The sequence below is a fragment of the Eurosta solidaginis genome, chromosome 4 (genome assembly GCF_040869045.1).
Source record: "Eurosta solidaginis isolate ZX-2024a chromosome 4, ASM4086904v1, whole genome shotgun sequence".
NCBI classification, from domain to species: domain Eukaryota; kingdom Metazoa; phylum Arthropoda; class Insecta; order Diptera; family Tephritidae; genus Eurosta; species Eurosta solidaginis.
In genome coordinates, this window is record NC_090322.1 from 249,702,391 (window position 1) to 249,719,351 (window position 16,961).

At 38.0% G+C, this 16,961-nt stretch overlaps 1 protein-coding gene across 3 annotated transcripts in view; it reads left to right on the forward strand.

The window, feature by feature from the left end:
- The first annotated feature begins 10,861 nt into the window (after window positions 1–10,861).
- The window catches only part of ec (echinus), a 316,039-nt gene continuing 309,939 nt past the window's right edge, over window positions 10,862–16,961 (forward strand). For 2 of the 3 annotated variants that reach the window (XM_067785609.1, XM_067785611.1), the window contains exons 1-2: window positions 11,197–11,413; window positions 14,474–14,958. The gene's annotated coding sequence lies outside the window, so the exon portion shown is untranslated. Of the gene's footprint in view, window positions 11,117–11,196; window positions 11,414–14,473; window positions 14,959–16,961 lie in introns of those variants that run through there. The other variant, XM_067785610.1, reaches the window with a different exon arrangement.

The window sequence follows — 16,961 nt, forward strand, 5'->3', positions numbered from 1 at the left end:
GCTCTCAGTGAAAACTCATCTGCCTTGGAGATGCCGTTTGGAGCTGGCATAAAACATGTAGGTTCAGTCCCGCCAATTTGTAGGACAAATTAAAAGGAGCACGATGAAAATTGGGACAGAAGCTCGGCCCAAAATCTCTTCTGAGTTTATCGCACTTTACATTTATTATTTTTTATGTAAACTGGGTCTAAGACTAATTTAAGATGTACATAGGCATAGTAATCAAAACAATTGACAGAAGAATTAGATATACAAGATTTTAGGGAAAAAGGGATTGAAACACGAGTATATGATAAAATGTAACTTAAAGCAATGCCGATAGATGTGTCATCGGTTTTATACTGAAGATTTATCGGTAAATATTTCATAACAAACCGAAAAGTCGCCGATAGCACGTCGATAATAAAGTGGAAGATATCGACAACTTCTAGAAATAAAATTTACAACTTTATGATGGTAAATCGAGAGCTTTTCGATACCAAATCGATATTTCGCGATAGCACGCGGTAAAAACATTGGCGAAACTCCAGTAATAAATCGATAACTTTTCAGTATTTATCGATAGCTGGTCAATAAATAATCCATAACTTTTCGATGATATTTCGATGATCGATATTTTTTTCTATAACAAAGCGATATCTTCATATCAAATAGAATTTGAAAAATCTGATGAAATGTTTTGGAAAGCAATGTTATCGATGAGTGGCACTTCTGTAATTAATTGAATACTAAAGTTCAATCGAGTTTTCTATGTTCCTTAGGAAACCGTTGAGTTAACGATAGCGCACCGATAACAAAGTAGTCACAGTCAGAGTAGAAGTCGACAACTTTTCGACAATAAATGGATACATTTTTTATAATCAATCGATAACTTTGCGATAACAGCGCTGTAAAAGGTTGGCAATACTTAATTTTTTCGATAGTAAATCGATTACATTTGAAGATCGTATAGATATTTTTTCAATAAATTACCGACAACTTTTCGATAGCAAATCGAATTTAAAATATATAACAAAATGTTATGTAAGGCAATGGTATTATCGGGTGACAGATGTGTCATCAATTTTAGTTGGACGTTTTATCGGTATACGCTTCAAAACAAACCGGTGAGTCGCCGATAATACACTTATTATTTGAGAGAAGCTCGTCCTCAATTTCCTCGGACGTAAATCGCACCAAATATTTATTTATTACTAGAAGACCCGGCAGACGTTGTCCTGCCCTAAATTTAGCCAATCTGCATACATTTTAATAAGCTTTTCCGTCTGACTCTGCCCTTCCCCCCTCTTCACTTTTTCCTAATCCTTTTATTCACTCCTCCCTTCGTCTTTTTCGCTTCATCTATCTCCATCTTCGTCTCATTCTATCTCTTTCTCAATCTCCTTCTCCTTCTCTCTTTTTTCTTTTCTCTTCTCTCAATTTCTTCTCATTCCTCTGCATCCCTTATTGCCTGTCCCAGAAGGTGGTATGTATTTTATTCCAGTCCCAGTCCCAGTCCCAGTCCCACTTCGAGTCTCAGTCCCAGTCCTAGTCCTAATCCGTATGTAAACACACTCTAGGGGTACCCGGGTCCACGTTTTGGCCTATATCTCGAGACCCGAGTCACCCAGGGGTATGAAAATTACCCTCTACTAAAGCACTCATCAACAGCTTTCATTTGATATCCATATTCTATAACCACACTATAGGGGTACCCGGGTCCACGTTTTGGCCTATATCTCGAGACCCGAGTCACCCAGGGGTATGAAAATTACCCTCTACTAAAGCACTCATCAACAGCTTTCATTTGATATCCATATTCTATAACCACACTATAGGGGTACCCGGGTCCACGTTTTGGCCTATATCTCGAGACCCTAGTCACCTAGTCGCCTATCCTATATTTCAAGATAGATCAAACTACACACGGGGTGCAAAACAAATTCAAAATCGGTTCATTAGTTTAGGAGTCCAATGGCCTCAATTGTGTGACACGTGTTTTTTATATATTAAGATTTAATAAACTGGAAATATTCCGAAAAAAGTTGATAATTTCTTGATAAGGGGCCGACAACAAATTCGCAGAAATCCAATAACAAATCGATAAAATTTCGATACGAAATACGAATAAATTTTTGATAACATATCGATAAATTTTCGATATATACTCGCTACCTTTTCGGCAATAAATAGACATCTTTTTGAAAACAACCTATTAAACTTTGTTATAGATAGCAAATTTTTAACACTTTGATAACAAACCGATAACTTTCGATAAGAATTTATTAACACTCCCATAACCCGTTCATAACAAACCACTAGCTCATCGTTAGCAAACCGTTTCTCTCGTATAAATTTTATCACGCACATTGTTTCCACATTACGCTACAGTGTACTACACTTACGCTTTCATCCTGTATTTCCCAATATACCACACCACTTCCAAAGACTACTTACACTTATTTTACGCTTATATTCTGGATGCTCCCAACTGGGAGCAAAACTGTTTACACATGAAAAAATCGATGGAAATATGTACACACAATCACAAGTTCTAATGACAGCAATTACTTTTATTTACTTCGACTTTTTGGAGGCGTGAACAACAAATTTAATTCAAATTTAGAAACGTTAACCTAAAGGAAAAATTAAATGCAAATTTTTTAAACGAGGCAAACTGCAAAAACTTAATCATAAACAAACAGGAAAAGCATAATATTGACGTAGTTGAAAAACTATGGAGGCGGCTCCTGCAGGCAACTTCTGATAAATGTAATAATAAATTGGATACACATACATATATACAAACATACATATATACAAAACATCATGTTAACAAATAAGAAATCAAAACTGTGGCAGGCCAAATGAATAAATTGTCACACCTTCATCTTTGATCTATAAAATAGAGGTGAACAATGTTATGATATATTTACTTACATATTGTAACGAATTTTGGGAAATTCCGCTTATTCCAAACCTTCTGCTAACGTTCGAATCGCTAAACTGTTGAATAAATAACTCCAATATTCAAAAAGGCAAAATGGGCTTTATTAGACTACTTTGAGAGTACTTCACAATAACACTTAACTTCACAACCAATAGCGTGCTTAAATCAAAACTGCTTGCTCATGCCTCAGATTGTGCTGCTTTTATACTCTCGGTTTCCTCGTTCATCCATTTCACCTAAGGTCTAGTAATTTCATGAACCTCATGCTTGTTTACTAGCTATATACTTTATATTTGTAGTTTGTATCCATATGCGTATGTATATGTGAGTACTACTTCGGCTGATGATGGCATGCGTTTGTGAGTATCTCTCTGCTGCCTTGTATGTATGTGTGTACATGATGATTGATTTGTTTACGTACATACGAATGGGTGCTTAGTATCGACTTAGTGATGGTAGTATAGCTTAATGGTCATAATATTCGTCACAATATGTATGTACAATTGTACATGTAAGTGTATTTGTATTTCCACATACAAACTTAAACATGATTATTAAATAGAAAATCGAGCCAAACTATCAAAAAGACGAATATAAGAAGTGAATTTTAAGAGCCCTGGAAATCACAATAAGCAGAATCCATGTCGAAAAGCTAATCTGCCTTGCGTTTGTGATAAGAAGACATTGCAAGCGTTATTGTTTCGGAAATTCAAAAAAAAGGATACAATTTGACTACAGGAGAAGCTTGTTACGATTAAGAGGTTTACATCCGTAAAAATATTTTGATTATTTCTTTTGGATGAACATTGATGTATAAACATTAGACTGAGTCGAAAAAAAAGTTGCTAATGTCCGCCCCTAAATTTAAAGATTATGTTGAGACGGTTTCCTAAAATTTTTTTAAAATTTTTTTTTGATCCTTCGAAATACAGCCGAAAAGATTTTTTCGTTGTAACTTTGTTATTTTACATCCGATTTTTAAAATTGATATGTCTTTATTTTGGTCCTGAGAAGCTTCACATTTCCGTTTAATGTCCTTTTAAGCTATGAAGTCGTTTTCACATGATTAGGTCAGCTAACAAATTTGTACTTCTGACTACAGTCTGACTCTGACTTCTGACTTTTCACATCGTATAACAGCTGTTATACTAAATTTCTCAAAAAAAGAATTCAGCCCTTCAAATAAGGGAAAAGAGCGGACCACAACCACATTTTTGCTTTTTCAATTTGCTGAACGCGTTAACAAAAAAAATAAAATTTCGAAATATAGAATTTCGAACTCGAAAGCCGATATCTATTTTTTGGAGGCTAACTTCGAAAAACGGAGATATTACTTTGTTTACTTAAGCCTCTATCTCTACAAAAAAGTGGGGTTTGTCCAATACCCAGAAAAAAGTTGATTTTGTCGCATAGCGTTATTATAATAAATACGAAACAACAGGTTTGACTCACTTATTTACTTTGACTTCCCCTATTCATGATATTTGGCATATCTTTATTAACTTTTCAAAGCAGACCCGAATAATAATTTTTCCTCCAAAAATATTATGAGATAAAGTAACAGTTGCAATAAATATTGAAAGCGCTATAACTTCTTTGTTTATTATTTTAGTAATATGGTTTCAAAGCAACATTTTCTTGAGTTTTTAAGTACTTTTGTTAGGTAAGGGAAAAAGGATACTTTAGGGGGTACAATTTTGCTAGCCGACCTAATCATGGGAAAACGACTTCATAGCTTAAAAGGACATTAAACGGAAATGTGAAGCATCTCAAGGCCAAAATAATGACATATCAATTTTAAAAATCGGACGTCAAATAACAAATTTACAACGAAAAAATCTTTTCGGCTGTATTTCGAAGGATCAAAAAAAAAAAAATTTTTTTTTCCGAAACCCTCTCAACATAATCTTTAAATTTAGGGGCGGACATTAGCAACTTTTTTTTTGTATGGGGACCAACCCAGTCTAACAAACATCTTTGTTCAAGGTATGGGGAAGTGTAGGGCATAATATGGAAACCATGTAGGAAAGTAAAGGAAGAGTTTGCAAGAGATGTGATATCTAAAAGGAAAATACAAATTATCGGTTTGTTATTGAAGTGTTATAAGTTTGTTATCGATAGCGAAGGATTTCATTGAATAGTTATGGATTATTTAACCAAAAATGTATCGACATTTTATCGAAGAGATATATATTTGTTATCGAAATGTTATCGATTAATTTTTGGAGCGTTACTAGTGTTATTGACGTGTTATCGTTTTGCTATCAAATGATTATCAATTAATTCTCGAAAATGTACTGATTTGTTATCAAAAAGTTTTAAATGTGTTATCGACTTATTATCAAAAAGTTATCAATTTACTATCAGCTGGAGGGTTGGTACCATGGTGCAGAAAGGGCAGAAAATACTATACACGTGTATGCGTATGGTTTCAAATTAATGGAAGGAGTCGGGTCTTCTGGTTACCGCGTCTATCCAGAAGTAAGTAGCTCCTACAGGCTTCCAGATTACTGCAGTGTCTTTCATATATGATAGCCATGAAAAAAGCAGCAGAAAGCGTGCTCAAGCTGCAGTCACGTCAATATATATATATATTGACAGTGAGGCGGCTATAAAGGCAATAATCTCACACAGTACTTCATTAAGAAGTGTTCTGGTGTAAAGAAGCATTGGGAAAACTTCGTTCAGGACGAACCATGCATCTATACTGGGTTCCCCTTCATTTGACAAAGGAGGTTGCAACACTTGCTGGAACGACAATAGACGTCCCAATACATTTGGGAGAAATTAAAAGAAGGCAGGTGGTGCATATGATACATCAAGCAGGAAAGTTGGGTCTCATCAGCAACAGCAGGTGTAGGAAGGGCGAGCTGCAGGAAGAAATGGTCCAGCACGTTGTGTGTTCGTGCCCTGTGCTCACCAGTTCAAGGCTCCAGTTGTAAGGGTTGGCAGAGTTTCGAGATCTCGCGGCAGCAATTCAGCTAGTTCCTAGAAAACTTCTAGTATTTGCCAAAAGGACGGAGATATTCTATAATATAAATTCTGGTACCTGATTGGGATTCCTTCGCTTGTTCGTAAAACAAATTCTGACAACACTATGGACATATTAAGTCTATATGAGGTTTTTATTGATCGGCCATTTCAACCAACCAACGATCAGCCATATTTTTTAATTCTTAAGGAGTTTTCGCAATTTATGCGAAACGTGGGCGGTACCAACTAAATGGACCGTAGATACGAACTCTGGACATCAAAATAATGTCGATGGGTTGATCGCCTGAGATATTTAAATTACACTATAAGACAGTGAAAATATAGAATTTGAGAGACTGATCGGGTATACAAAAACTACTTAGAATTTCGAATACACCCCCCAAAATCTGCACTGATTTTCTTTAAGATTGATATATTAGCTCCGCTGCATATATAGGGGCTAGCTTATGAATATTTCAAAAGGTTTCTGCTTTACTCCTCCCTCTGTTCAAGGTACTTTGCCACGCGATATTTTTGGCAATTTTCGTTTTTATGAAATCTCACATACATACTTAATTGGCGCTTAACCGTTGAAACCGTTATGGCTGTCCAACAAGGCGTGCCAGTCGCTTCTTCTCTCTGCCAACCGGCAGATTGTAAAAAGTTATGAATCCAGTTACCAGCTTGCGCACCTCCTTCGAGGACAAACAGCTATGGTGTTATGGATTTCACATTGTTTGATTGAAACCGATTAGCCGTCGTAAGCATTGTTATCGATAACAAACCAATACCAGCTTTATAATAAAACGATAACTCGTCAAACACAATCGGTAACATACTGATTACAAGACGATAACATGCTGGTAACTTTTCGATAACTAGGCGGTAACACTCCGATAACTTTTCGATAGCAAATCGACAACATTTTGACAAATTTTCGATAACAAATCATGAATCGTTGATGACATCGATAACTAGCGATAAAGCCGATAACTTATCGATCACGTTTGGTACCGATGGAAAATTTATAACATCTCGATAGTAAATCGGTAACTATTTTATACCTAGCTGATAAAAAGCCGATAGCATACCGATAATAAATGAAATAAATGAATAACATGTTCATAGCCCATCGATAAAACCCGATAACTTGTCGATAACGGTTGTTATCGATAACAAGCCATTTCTATTGCTATAATAAAACGATTACACGCTGTGCGGTTTTGGTTCCTGCTTCGGTTTTGGTTTCTTATATTTCTTTTCCTCTCACACCTTTTTCTTTTTCTTTGCCTTTCCTTTCCCTTTCTTTCTTCCAGCCACTCCCACGTATTACGCTTACAATTAGCCTACACTTACATTTTGGATTTTTCTTTACAACATAACACTCCCATGTCTACACTTACCCTTTACTTTCCTACTGTTTTCTTACATACCGCGAGCAAAGATATTTACAGATATTCAAAAACCAAGTTTGCTGCTTAAGTCTTTTGTTTTTTCGGCGAGGTAACTTGCTAAGTCGTTAATTACATTGATTTCGATAAAGAGTTGTAATAGAATAAGACTAATCGCCGTATATCTTTAAAATTAGGTAGCAAATACGACACCGCCACTGTAACTTAGCTGCTTACCAAACCACAAGCACAAGCGGTTATGCTGTTGCTCAGCAATATTTAAGCAATAGCATGCTTTCATGCTAGAAAATTTATCAAAAGCGCTTTTCTGGTTCTTGTATGAGTGAGGCAATACCAACATCATATTAAAGATCTGCTCGATTAACGAAGCCATACATGTGCAGAGAGAGATATTTTCGTTAACGATTGGCGCAACGTTTTACGTTATGTTTAATTTACTGTAATGTTATTGATCGTCCAAAATTAAACTGTTAAAAGTTATTGTGCAATATTTAAACAAACACTTTGAGATTGTTATACATTTGGAGTTCCATCTCAAATTTTGACAAAAACTTAATTCTAGCGAGTTTTAGGCCGAGCTTATACCAAACATTTTCTTTGGCTAGTTTTACTTTCAATGCATAATTCGAGCGAGATTTGTTATATGACCTTTGACGAAAGGTTTTCTTGCATATTGGTCAGATGATTAGTGACCGATCCAGCCTTTTAGGAAAGAGGAAAGCAAGGTTTGCTCTAGATTTTTGAAGATTATAGTGCACTTCATCGTTGAAATGGCTCTCGACGGGTCTGGATTGCGTTTAGGATGGAGTCATTCATTTTGCGGAGACCATGCAGTTGATTGCGGCAAGTTCGCAATGAAGTAAGTAAGCAAAATGGTCTAAAAAGTGTAAAAACTGCCAACCGAAGTGATATCGCTCATAATGGGCCTCCTTGATTAGCTGGTAATCTATAAGGGGTACCACTTTTGCTGATTCAATACTTTGGAAATGACAAAGCTAGATTTTAAGTGGTTCGTCATTGTTTTTCGGTATATTGAAGGATGCAACACGCAAGCAAATCATGACTATTTTTGGATGTGGCATAAAATTTGCCTCGGATGCAATTGGGAGATGGATTTCACGGCGTGATAAACTTGCCTAACAAGCAAAGAAGTCACAGGTCTTTGGATATATTCGAACCTTTTGGATTGATTTATGTTAATCAACCCGGCTTGTGATTCCCACATTGAAGTATCAGTGCTAAAATTTCGTAGTCGATCACAGTTCACTCCCGTTAAAGCTAACGCCTCGGTCGGCTTTCCATGTGCGATATAAAATAAGCTAAGACCAAGTCGATAATCTTGCGGACCCGCGTTACTTGTTTGGGAGAATAGATGACATTGAGAAGGCAAAGGAAGAGCTTATTGAAAATTTACGGAAGGCAGCCGAGTCTGCTTTTTAAAAAGTGAGGTACGTTCTCCAACATGAAGAAGTCGGCCGGTTGGTAGGTCTTCCATTACAACAGTAAAAATTAGTTGCGAACCACGGAATTAATAAGTTCTGCGCTGGCGATGAAGATATCCGATGACCTCTGGCAGTTTCTTTCCATTCAACGTCATATCGTAAATTTGTTTTTCGGGGTCTGTCCCCTGGCTTTCCGGGGCAAGTTTGCGTGCATACTCAAGTCGTAGAGAAATTTAAGGGCGTGGCGCCGAAAGTTTTCGATTTCAGCAGAGCCGATCATCGCTAGACAGTAAAAGAATTGCCTGTTTAGATATTTCATACATGACCAAGACAGAACGGGGCATTTGCAAAGAAAGTGCTCAACCATTTCTATCTCCTTTTCGTCTCTGAAGCCTCAAGAAAAACCATACTGTTGAAGCTCTTTACGTCCACCGTGTACACCCATCGCACTGTGGCACGTCAATATAATTAGGATTCTAGTTCGCTTTTCATTCACGCGAAGAAGGACTTGTTTGTACACCACACCCTCCTGCTCTGAACGGATCTGAACGCTGTTTGACTGTCGGAGTAAATTGATAGCAATCAATCAGTGAACTTTTTTATGGCTAGTAAATCCAAATGAGAAACGCTAGAATGGCTCGCCTATTCTTAAGGGTAGGATTTATAATTTTCTAATTGGTAGCTAGAAAATCTAAGGTGTAATCCACGAGGTTAATGTAGAGGTAGAATGACCTTCTGGTATTTTGAGGCGTTCACATTTGATAGTGGCTCGTCCGAACTTGGATCACACAAGGAAAATTAACCTAAGCCAACACATTGATTGCGGCAAAAGGTCTGCCAACCGCTTCCGGCCAGAACGTCGTCACTGCCCTGCATGTGGAAGTGTATGGCCAGCATTTGCTCGACTAACTCCATTCCCATCAGTACAAAAACAGGTTACATGTGGCCAGCGGATCTCCTAATTCACTAAAGTTCCTCTTAACATGAGGGGAAAGAGAGATGTGGCCATTTTGTTTGTCATTACCCTCTTCCGCTTCTAATCTTGTTAGGAGTTAACAAATATGAATTTGACCTTCAAAATGCTCCGTAAATTTAAATCTCTAGCGTTAAGACGGAGTCATTGGTGCCGTATGTCGTATCGCTGTATCCGTATCCCTAACGTAATCAGCTGTTTATCGTTACGACGGTAAACCAAAACCCAATTGGTTGGCTACGATACGGTTACGACCTTAGCGGCACCAATAACCGATTGCTTTGATTCTCATAAGGTTGGTCGAATCAGCTGTTAAAAGGTTACCGATACGGTTACCGATAAAGCACCAATGTCTCCAGCTTAAAGGCTCCATTACTGATACTTAGCATAGACTTGACTTGGCTTGCGAACTGTCACTTACAGTTCTGTTAAATGAACATTGCATGTTACTGATTACTCAAAACTTAACTTGACTTAGAAGTCTGTTGAATTTTGATTTTCTATGTAAGTTCTAAGTGACGTTTACATTTTGAGATGCCATTTGTTTGTTTCCATTTCATTTTGACATTTTGTTATACAAATTGACATTTATTTAAAAATAAATTTCAACGCTGATTATGATGCCAGATTTTATGCGCCAAGTGGAGTATAATCGGGGCTAAGTTGCCAAGTTTACGCCAAGTCAAGTCAAGTCTATGCTAAGTATCACTAATGGGGGCTTTAGTCTTGGTATATTTCATGTTCCTAAATGCACAACCACCGTTAAGAGCGATGCTCAAGCGATAGTTAAGAAGTAGGCCAGATCGTCTATGTTAACTAACAGAGCTGCTAGCATTTAACAGCTGCTGAACGTGATAATGAACGACAAAGTTCACTACGTCTCACGTTTGCCGGCTTTTCAAGACCAATACATGAGCATATCAAATAGCGTTGCTCACATTTCCTGGTTTCTAGCTCCACGTAAACCAGTCGAACTGTACACTTCAGATACGCTCAGCTGAGAAGTGTTGTATTTATTTTTGTCTCCATTACGTTACTCGTAGTTCGTAGTACAACAACGCCACTTGTGGCAATTGTTTACATTTTCCAATTCTCCAACGACAGTACGAATGTCGAAGCCAAAGCAAACGAATGTAAGCGGAACGTGCGTCCGTGGTTGATTTTGGTAGTGCTTTTGTACTTTTGATAAACGTTCGTGGTCGCTGGTGTACAAATACAAATGCGCCATAATTATATCACAAAGTGTGTGCGCATTTGTGTTACCAACTTTGGATACATGGCCAAGTTTGTTTTGCTATCACCGGTTTTTTGTTTGTATTTTGGCCACAAAGCAGTGATCACAGCAATCGATTTGATTGATTGTGACTTTGTATGGGTCTGTGACGCAGTATGTGTATGTGTGTGTAAGCATATGTATGTTTTGATTGTTTATTGAAGCGCGCACATTACTCAATATTGAGTGCAGAAGACACCAGTAAATAATTAACAAAAATTATAAGTGGGTGACTTAAATTTTCCACTGAGAAAAGGTGAGGTGTGATAATTTTGAGAAAAAAAACATCATAAAAATAACGAATACACGCAAAACAATAAATGTAATAATAACGAAAAGCGCGGTAAAATATTTATAAAAAATTCTTTGAAAGTTATGTTCAATAAAAACTGGTAATCGCGTTGAATGTAGGTACGTTTGATTCGCCGCAATTTTTATACTAAAGTTGTACTTGGAACTCTTATGGAAATAGTCGCGGTTCCTTATCAGATGCCATTTTTTTTGCTTTCCAGAAACTCTGCGGAGATTGTTAGTCCAGCTAGAGTACTTCTATTTTTTAATCAACTTGGTTTTAATAGGTAGAGTCTAGAGTCTAGCAGAAATAAGGTGAACACGATTCAGAAAAAGGTGGGAAGGGATACGCTATACGAGCTGCCAAGTGGAATCGTATGTTGATGACCTGGAAAGCCTTGTCGAGGGTAAGTTTTGAATGCACTCAGGTATGAGATAGTCTAAATTATGAGGATTCAAGGAGTTGTTAAGCGCAGTACAAAACTTTATAGCCTCACAGCTTCCCCAATCTATTTGTAAACATCACCTATCCAAAGCGAATCCTCTTATAAATATGAATGTATCAAACACGAGTTTAGCAGGCTACGCTTTGGCGGTCACACATTTTTAAGGACTGAGAAGGTAGGGGAGCGAAATGTCTTGGAAGATTAAATGTGGACATATTAAGTCATTTCCGAAATGTTGCTTGTGACCGGTACGTTTCGGTTCTATGTACGAAAGGCCAACAAATGACCATCAAAATTGGTCATACTAGCTATCTTGACTGCTACAAGAAGAAGATTAGCTAGCAAATCGGAGCTGCTTGTATTTACGAGGTATTACAAAATTCCTGAGCAAAGACTACGATCAGTTGGAGGAGTGTCCCTGCTGCTATCTCACAGGCGAAGCTACACGTCAGCTATTATCCAACGTAATCAGCTCGATAATAATATATGCAGCACCAGTATGGCACGGATCTAAAATTGTCCACCAAAAAGATATACTAGCAGGCTACCGCATTACTGCTATACGAATAGCATGTGCTTATCGGACGGCGTCCGCGGACGCGATCCATATTTTATCCAGGAAAATCCCAGTAGATTTGCTCTCAGGTGAAATGACCGATCTGTATGGCATTGGAATCAGCCGACCATCTGAAGATGCTAAGAAAAGCGCAAGGTCACGAACAAAAGTTAGGTGGCAAGAACGGTGTGACAATCGAGAAAAGGGCGCAGGACCTTCATGCTAAATCGCTCAATGACATCAATATATGCAGGCTGCCCGATCAGCAACGTCCTCCAAGCGAACGTAGCCGCTTTAAGTGTTAAGAAATTTATTATTTTACTCAAAATAAATATCGAAGCGGTAGACTTTGGTACCGGGAGGTCGGGGAATATCAGGCTTAACCAAAGTCACAGTGTCATCGCAAGACTTTATAATAAAGGGTATATGGGTACCAGGGCGTACTTGTATCCCAGGCAACTTGCAGGCTGATCTCTTGCGCCGAGCGGACACTTGCGATCTCAAAATGGTTGCCAGTTAACAATTAAGGATTTCGCTTCCACAACCTTTTGTTTCGTGTCGAGGTCTTACTGGACAGTTCTTGCCTACAAAGCAGAAGAAATAATATAAATTGTCTGTAGGGCAAGTAACTCAGCACTAGGGAAAAAAATTCCCATCGGATTAAAGGGCTTTCCACGGTAGAGCATGACTATCGTAAGAAGGGACTTAAATCCACTGAACCGTAGGTTCGAGGGGTTAAAAAATGATGCCCGCGCTGGTCGGGATAGTACTGAGTGCTGGAAGTGAAGTCTACCCGATTCGTATCAGGCAAAAGGACTTCCCACATTCGTAGCGGTCTTCTTAAGCTTCAGGCAGTGTTTTTACTGTCACAACAGCACTCAAAATTCAAATTATCAACCGATTTTAAGAAGTAATGATGAATATAATATATAACATAGAGATCACGCATGATACAACTGAATACAGTCTGGGCGACGGAAACCCTTAAACATCCAAGAGCGATCCCGTAAGCAACCAAAGATGAAATAATGGAGCGGATATCTTTCGATGGACAGCAATATCTTTCTTATTGACTGATTCAAACAGGCTAACTAAAAATAAATTTAGACGAAATGCAGCTACGCACGTAGTTGGGTAGAGCTCCCATATTAGGAGTCCTTACCCCGAAGTTAACATTGACAAAAGAAAACTGATAATGAGGTTTAAAGTCTACAAAGGCTTTTACAACTAAAGGTACTGCCATCCAGATCTCAACGTTGTCTTTACTCTTCTTCATTGGCTGCAAATCATATCTACTGAACCTATGTTTGGTACTTTTTTTTAAATTCTTTTACAGCCCCCGAAGAATCGGTGCCCGAGCCCCAACGGGTTAGGGTGCTTAGAATATACCCGCGGTAGGTATGTCTGTCGTAAGAGGCGACCAAAATACCAAATTGATTTAAGGAGTTGTGTAGCGCAACCCTCTCAAGGGGTTGCCAGCGCAATATATAGCTTCTCCAATCCAATTGTCAACCTCACCTACCCGTGGCGAATCCTGTTTCATTAAAAGACGAGGCTCTGGAAACCCCGAACTCCTTATGGATCTATGGAGTGGGAGGGCGGGATGGCCCAGAAGGTTGCACGTCGCCATACCAAATGGTTCCCGAGATAGTCTGGCTAGTACCTTTATGGTGCTTGTTACCGGAATGTACAGGATCTGCATCCGGCCAAGGACCATCAACATCGATAACACTCCCCAAGGCCTTCGTGGAGTGTTCTCATCGCTACAACAACAACAACAACAATCGGTGTCTGACTTTACCGACGTATTTGTACAAACGATAGGACGACTTTTTAAGTGTACAATGGAGTACTTATTTAAGTCCAAGTTGGTGATACGTATCTTGTACAATTTAGTTGTAGAAAATGTTCACAGTCTGCGTAGTTGTCACATCCGTCACAGGGCATGAAAAAGAAAGGCAAATTTTATAATTTTTAGAAATGTGCCTTAGATTTTGTCATCAAATAATCGTTGCAACAACTTTTTGGCATAAAGTTGGAAATAGGCCTAATACTGGAGTTTGAATGTCACATCCATCCCGGTTAAATGATATGGAAAATCTTAACAAACCTTCATCTTTAGTATTTTTAATGTTAATTTTTCATATTTAAAAACACCAAATTTTGAAATAATTGCAGACAATAACAATAAGTGGCAGGTAAAAAAAATCGAAAATAAGTGACAAATATTACAGATAAATTTATAAGTGCCTATGATCGTTGCAAATTTTGTCTATAAAAGATAAGTGCGTAAATCGTAAATGCAAAAGCTAACAAAAACTAAAAAAATACTTTCGCGAAGCGCATACAAATATTTGAATCATAAAAAAAATCACAGAAAATATCATCCCTAAGTAGTGAAAAAGTAAAAAAAAAGGTTGCCATCACTTCAGTCAATGAAATTAACCTAAAACATCCTGTTTGTGAGCCTTAATAAGAAAAGTGATTTGTTGTGGTTGCATTTACTAAAATTGTTTAAAAAAAAGCAGAAAAAAATATATATTAACTACAGCAACAAGTGCAACTTTATAACAAGCTTAACAAGACGACATTCGTATTTACTGCAAAGTAGCTGCGGTTAACAACGGAATCAACAGTCATTTTGCGGTTTAAACAACAAAAAGGTAAGCAAATTTAATTTAATTTTAAGCTACAAGGATCCTTCTTTGTATATAATAAGGTGGTTGGGTTTATGCATCAATGAGGAATTGTGAACAAATTGTTTAAATGAGGGAACAAAACCCTGCAGAAGACTTGTACTTACCTTAATTTAGTATGTACTTACTTCAAAAGGGTAACGAAAAGGCCGATGAGTTGGCAAAGGAGTGAGCAACATTCGCTGAAATGACAGTAGACGTCACAATACATTTGTGACAATTTAAAAGAAGACAAGAGCTGCATATGATCCATCAAGCAGGAAAGGCAAAGAAAGGGAAGGTGGACAAAAGCGCGGGGCTGTAAAATTTCAAAGATCATGTGCAAAGCCTACGATATTAGACCCACAAAATGGCTCATATCTCTAAAGAGAGAAAACTTAAGGCTTACGATGAGCCTACTAACTGAACACTGCCTTCTGGCGTCACATGCTTATAAGCTGGGTTTTGTCAGTAACAGCAGGTGTAAGAAATGCGAGCTGCAGGAAAAAACGTTTGAGCACTTTCTGTGTTCGTGTCTTGCTCACGCCAGGTCAAGGCTCCAGTTATTAAGGGCGGCAGATCTCGAGGCAGCAATTAAACTAGGTCCTGGAAAACTTCTGCCAACTGGATGGAGTTATTCTATAACATAAGTCCTGGCACCTGATTGGCATTATTCCGTTTGGTTGTGAAACAAATTCTGATAACACTATGGACACATTCAGTCTATGTGCGGTCTTTATTGACCGGCCAGTTCAACTTAACCCAATCTAGTATGAAACCCACATAGTAAGGAGCAGATTGCTTCAAATATTTTTGGGTTTATATAAAATGGATATCAAACTATCCCATGGAGTTCATATTGTAGCACCGTTTCGTTGTTTTCATGCTATACTCTAGATTCGATTGAAAATAATAAATATACATACAAATACTGTCTCTGACGAAATATTGGGGACTCAAAAGCTCGGTTACAGAAAAAGAACCAAAGTAATAATAAACGTATAAAACAACAAAAGCACAAACTAAATAAAACGATTAAAATTACCGACTTCTACCTAAATCTACTAAGGTCACGGCAACATCTCTCCACACTCCTTAATTCGAAGCGAAGCGCCAGATGGTCAGCGAGAGGCTGAAATTCCGCCTTCTTATGCTGCCGGGCTACCAGAATGAATTTCATTCTATTCTAGAATGGCATGCCTACTCGTGGTCGTAGCTTAGCTTGTATTGATGAATGTGGTGGTTCAGAAAAGTGTTTGAATCCCCAGATTTCATTCACATTTGCAACACCGCTTATGCGCACATTTTGGAAACCCCTTTGTGGTATTGATTTAAAAAGCGGCAGCGGCGTTAACAGGTTTACCGATCTTCTTCTTGTTTGCGTAGCAATAAGGAGACTCTTCGAAGAGTTTTATCGATGGTGATGCTTGATATTGATTTGGTACGTTGCAAAAAAAAGCTCTATGAATGTACTACCCGACCATCACGCGTATCATTTGATATGAAACTTCTACTACTGTGGGAATTGGGATCGCCATTGCCACGCTTATTAAATAAACAGGATTCGCAACGGCCAGTGAGTTTGACAATTGGGTTAGGAACCTTGAATCCCGTAATTGCCCGATCGAAGAAAGTCGTTTGGAGACAGATACCTTTCTTGTCACTTCGTTAACTTCCTCTTAACTGGTTTTTTGCAAACTGACTCCTAGTTCGCTCCCTATATTGAGCCACATAATACCACAGTATTGAGAAGATCGGTTCCAAATCGGGTCCAGAGCTTCGATTACGGTTAGGATTATGTTAAGCGTATTTTCTTATTGATCCTGCTGATGGCTTAGAAATGTAATTAGCCTTGTATATGTGACATGCCCGCCCATTTGCTTTAGTAATGCCACCACTAGGCATATTTAGAGTTATTCTATATGTGTTACCTATATTGAGCAGGTCGGTCGGGCTAGGTAAATGACCCAAGGTGACCATGTATCAGAAAC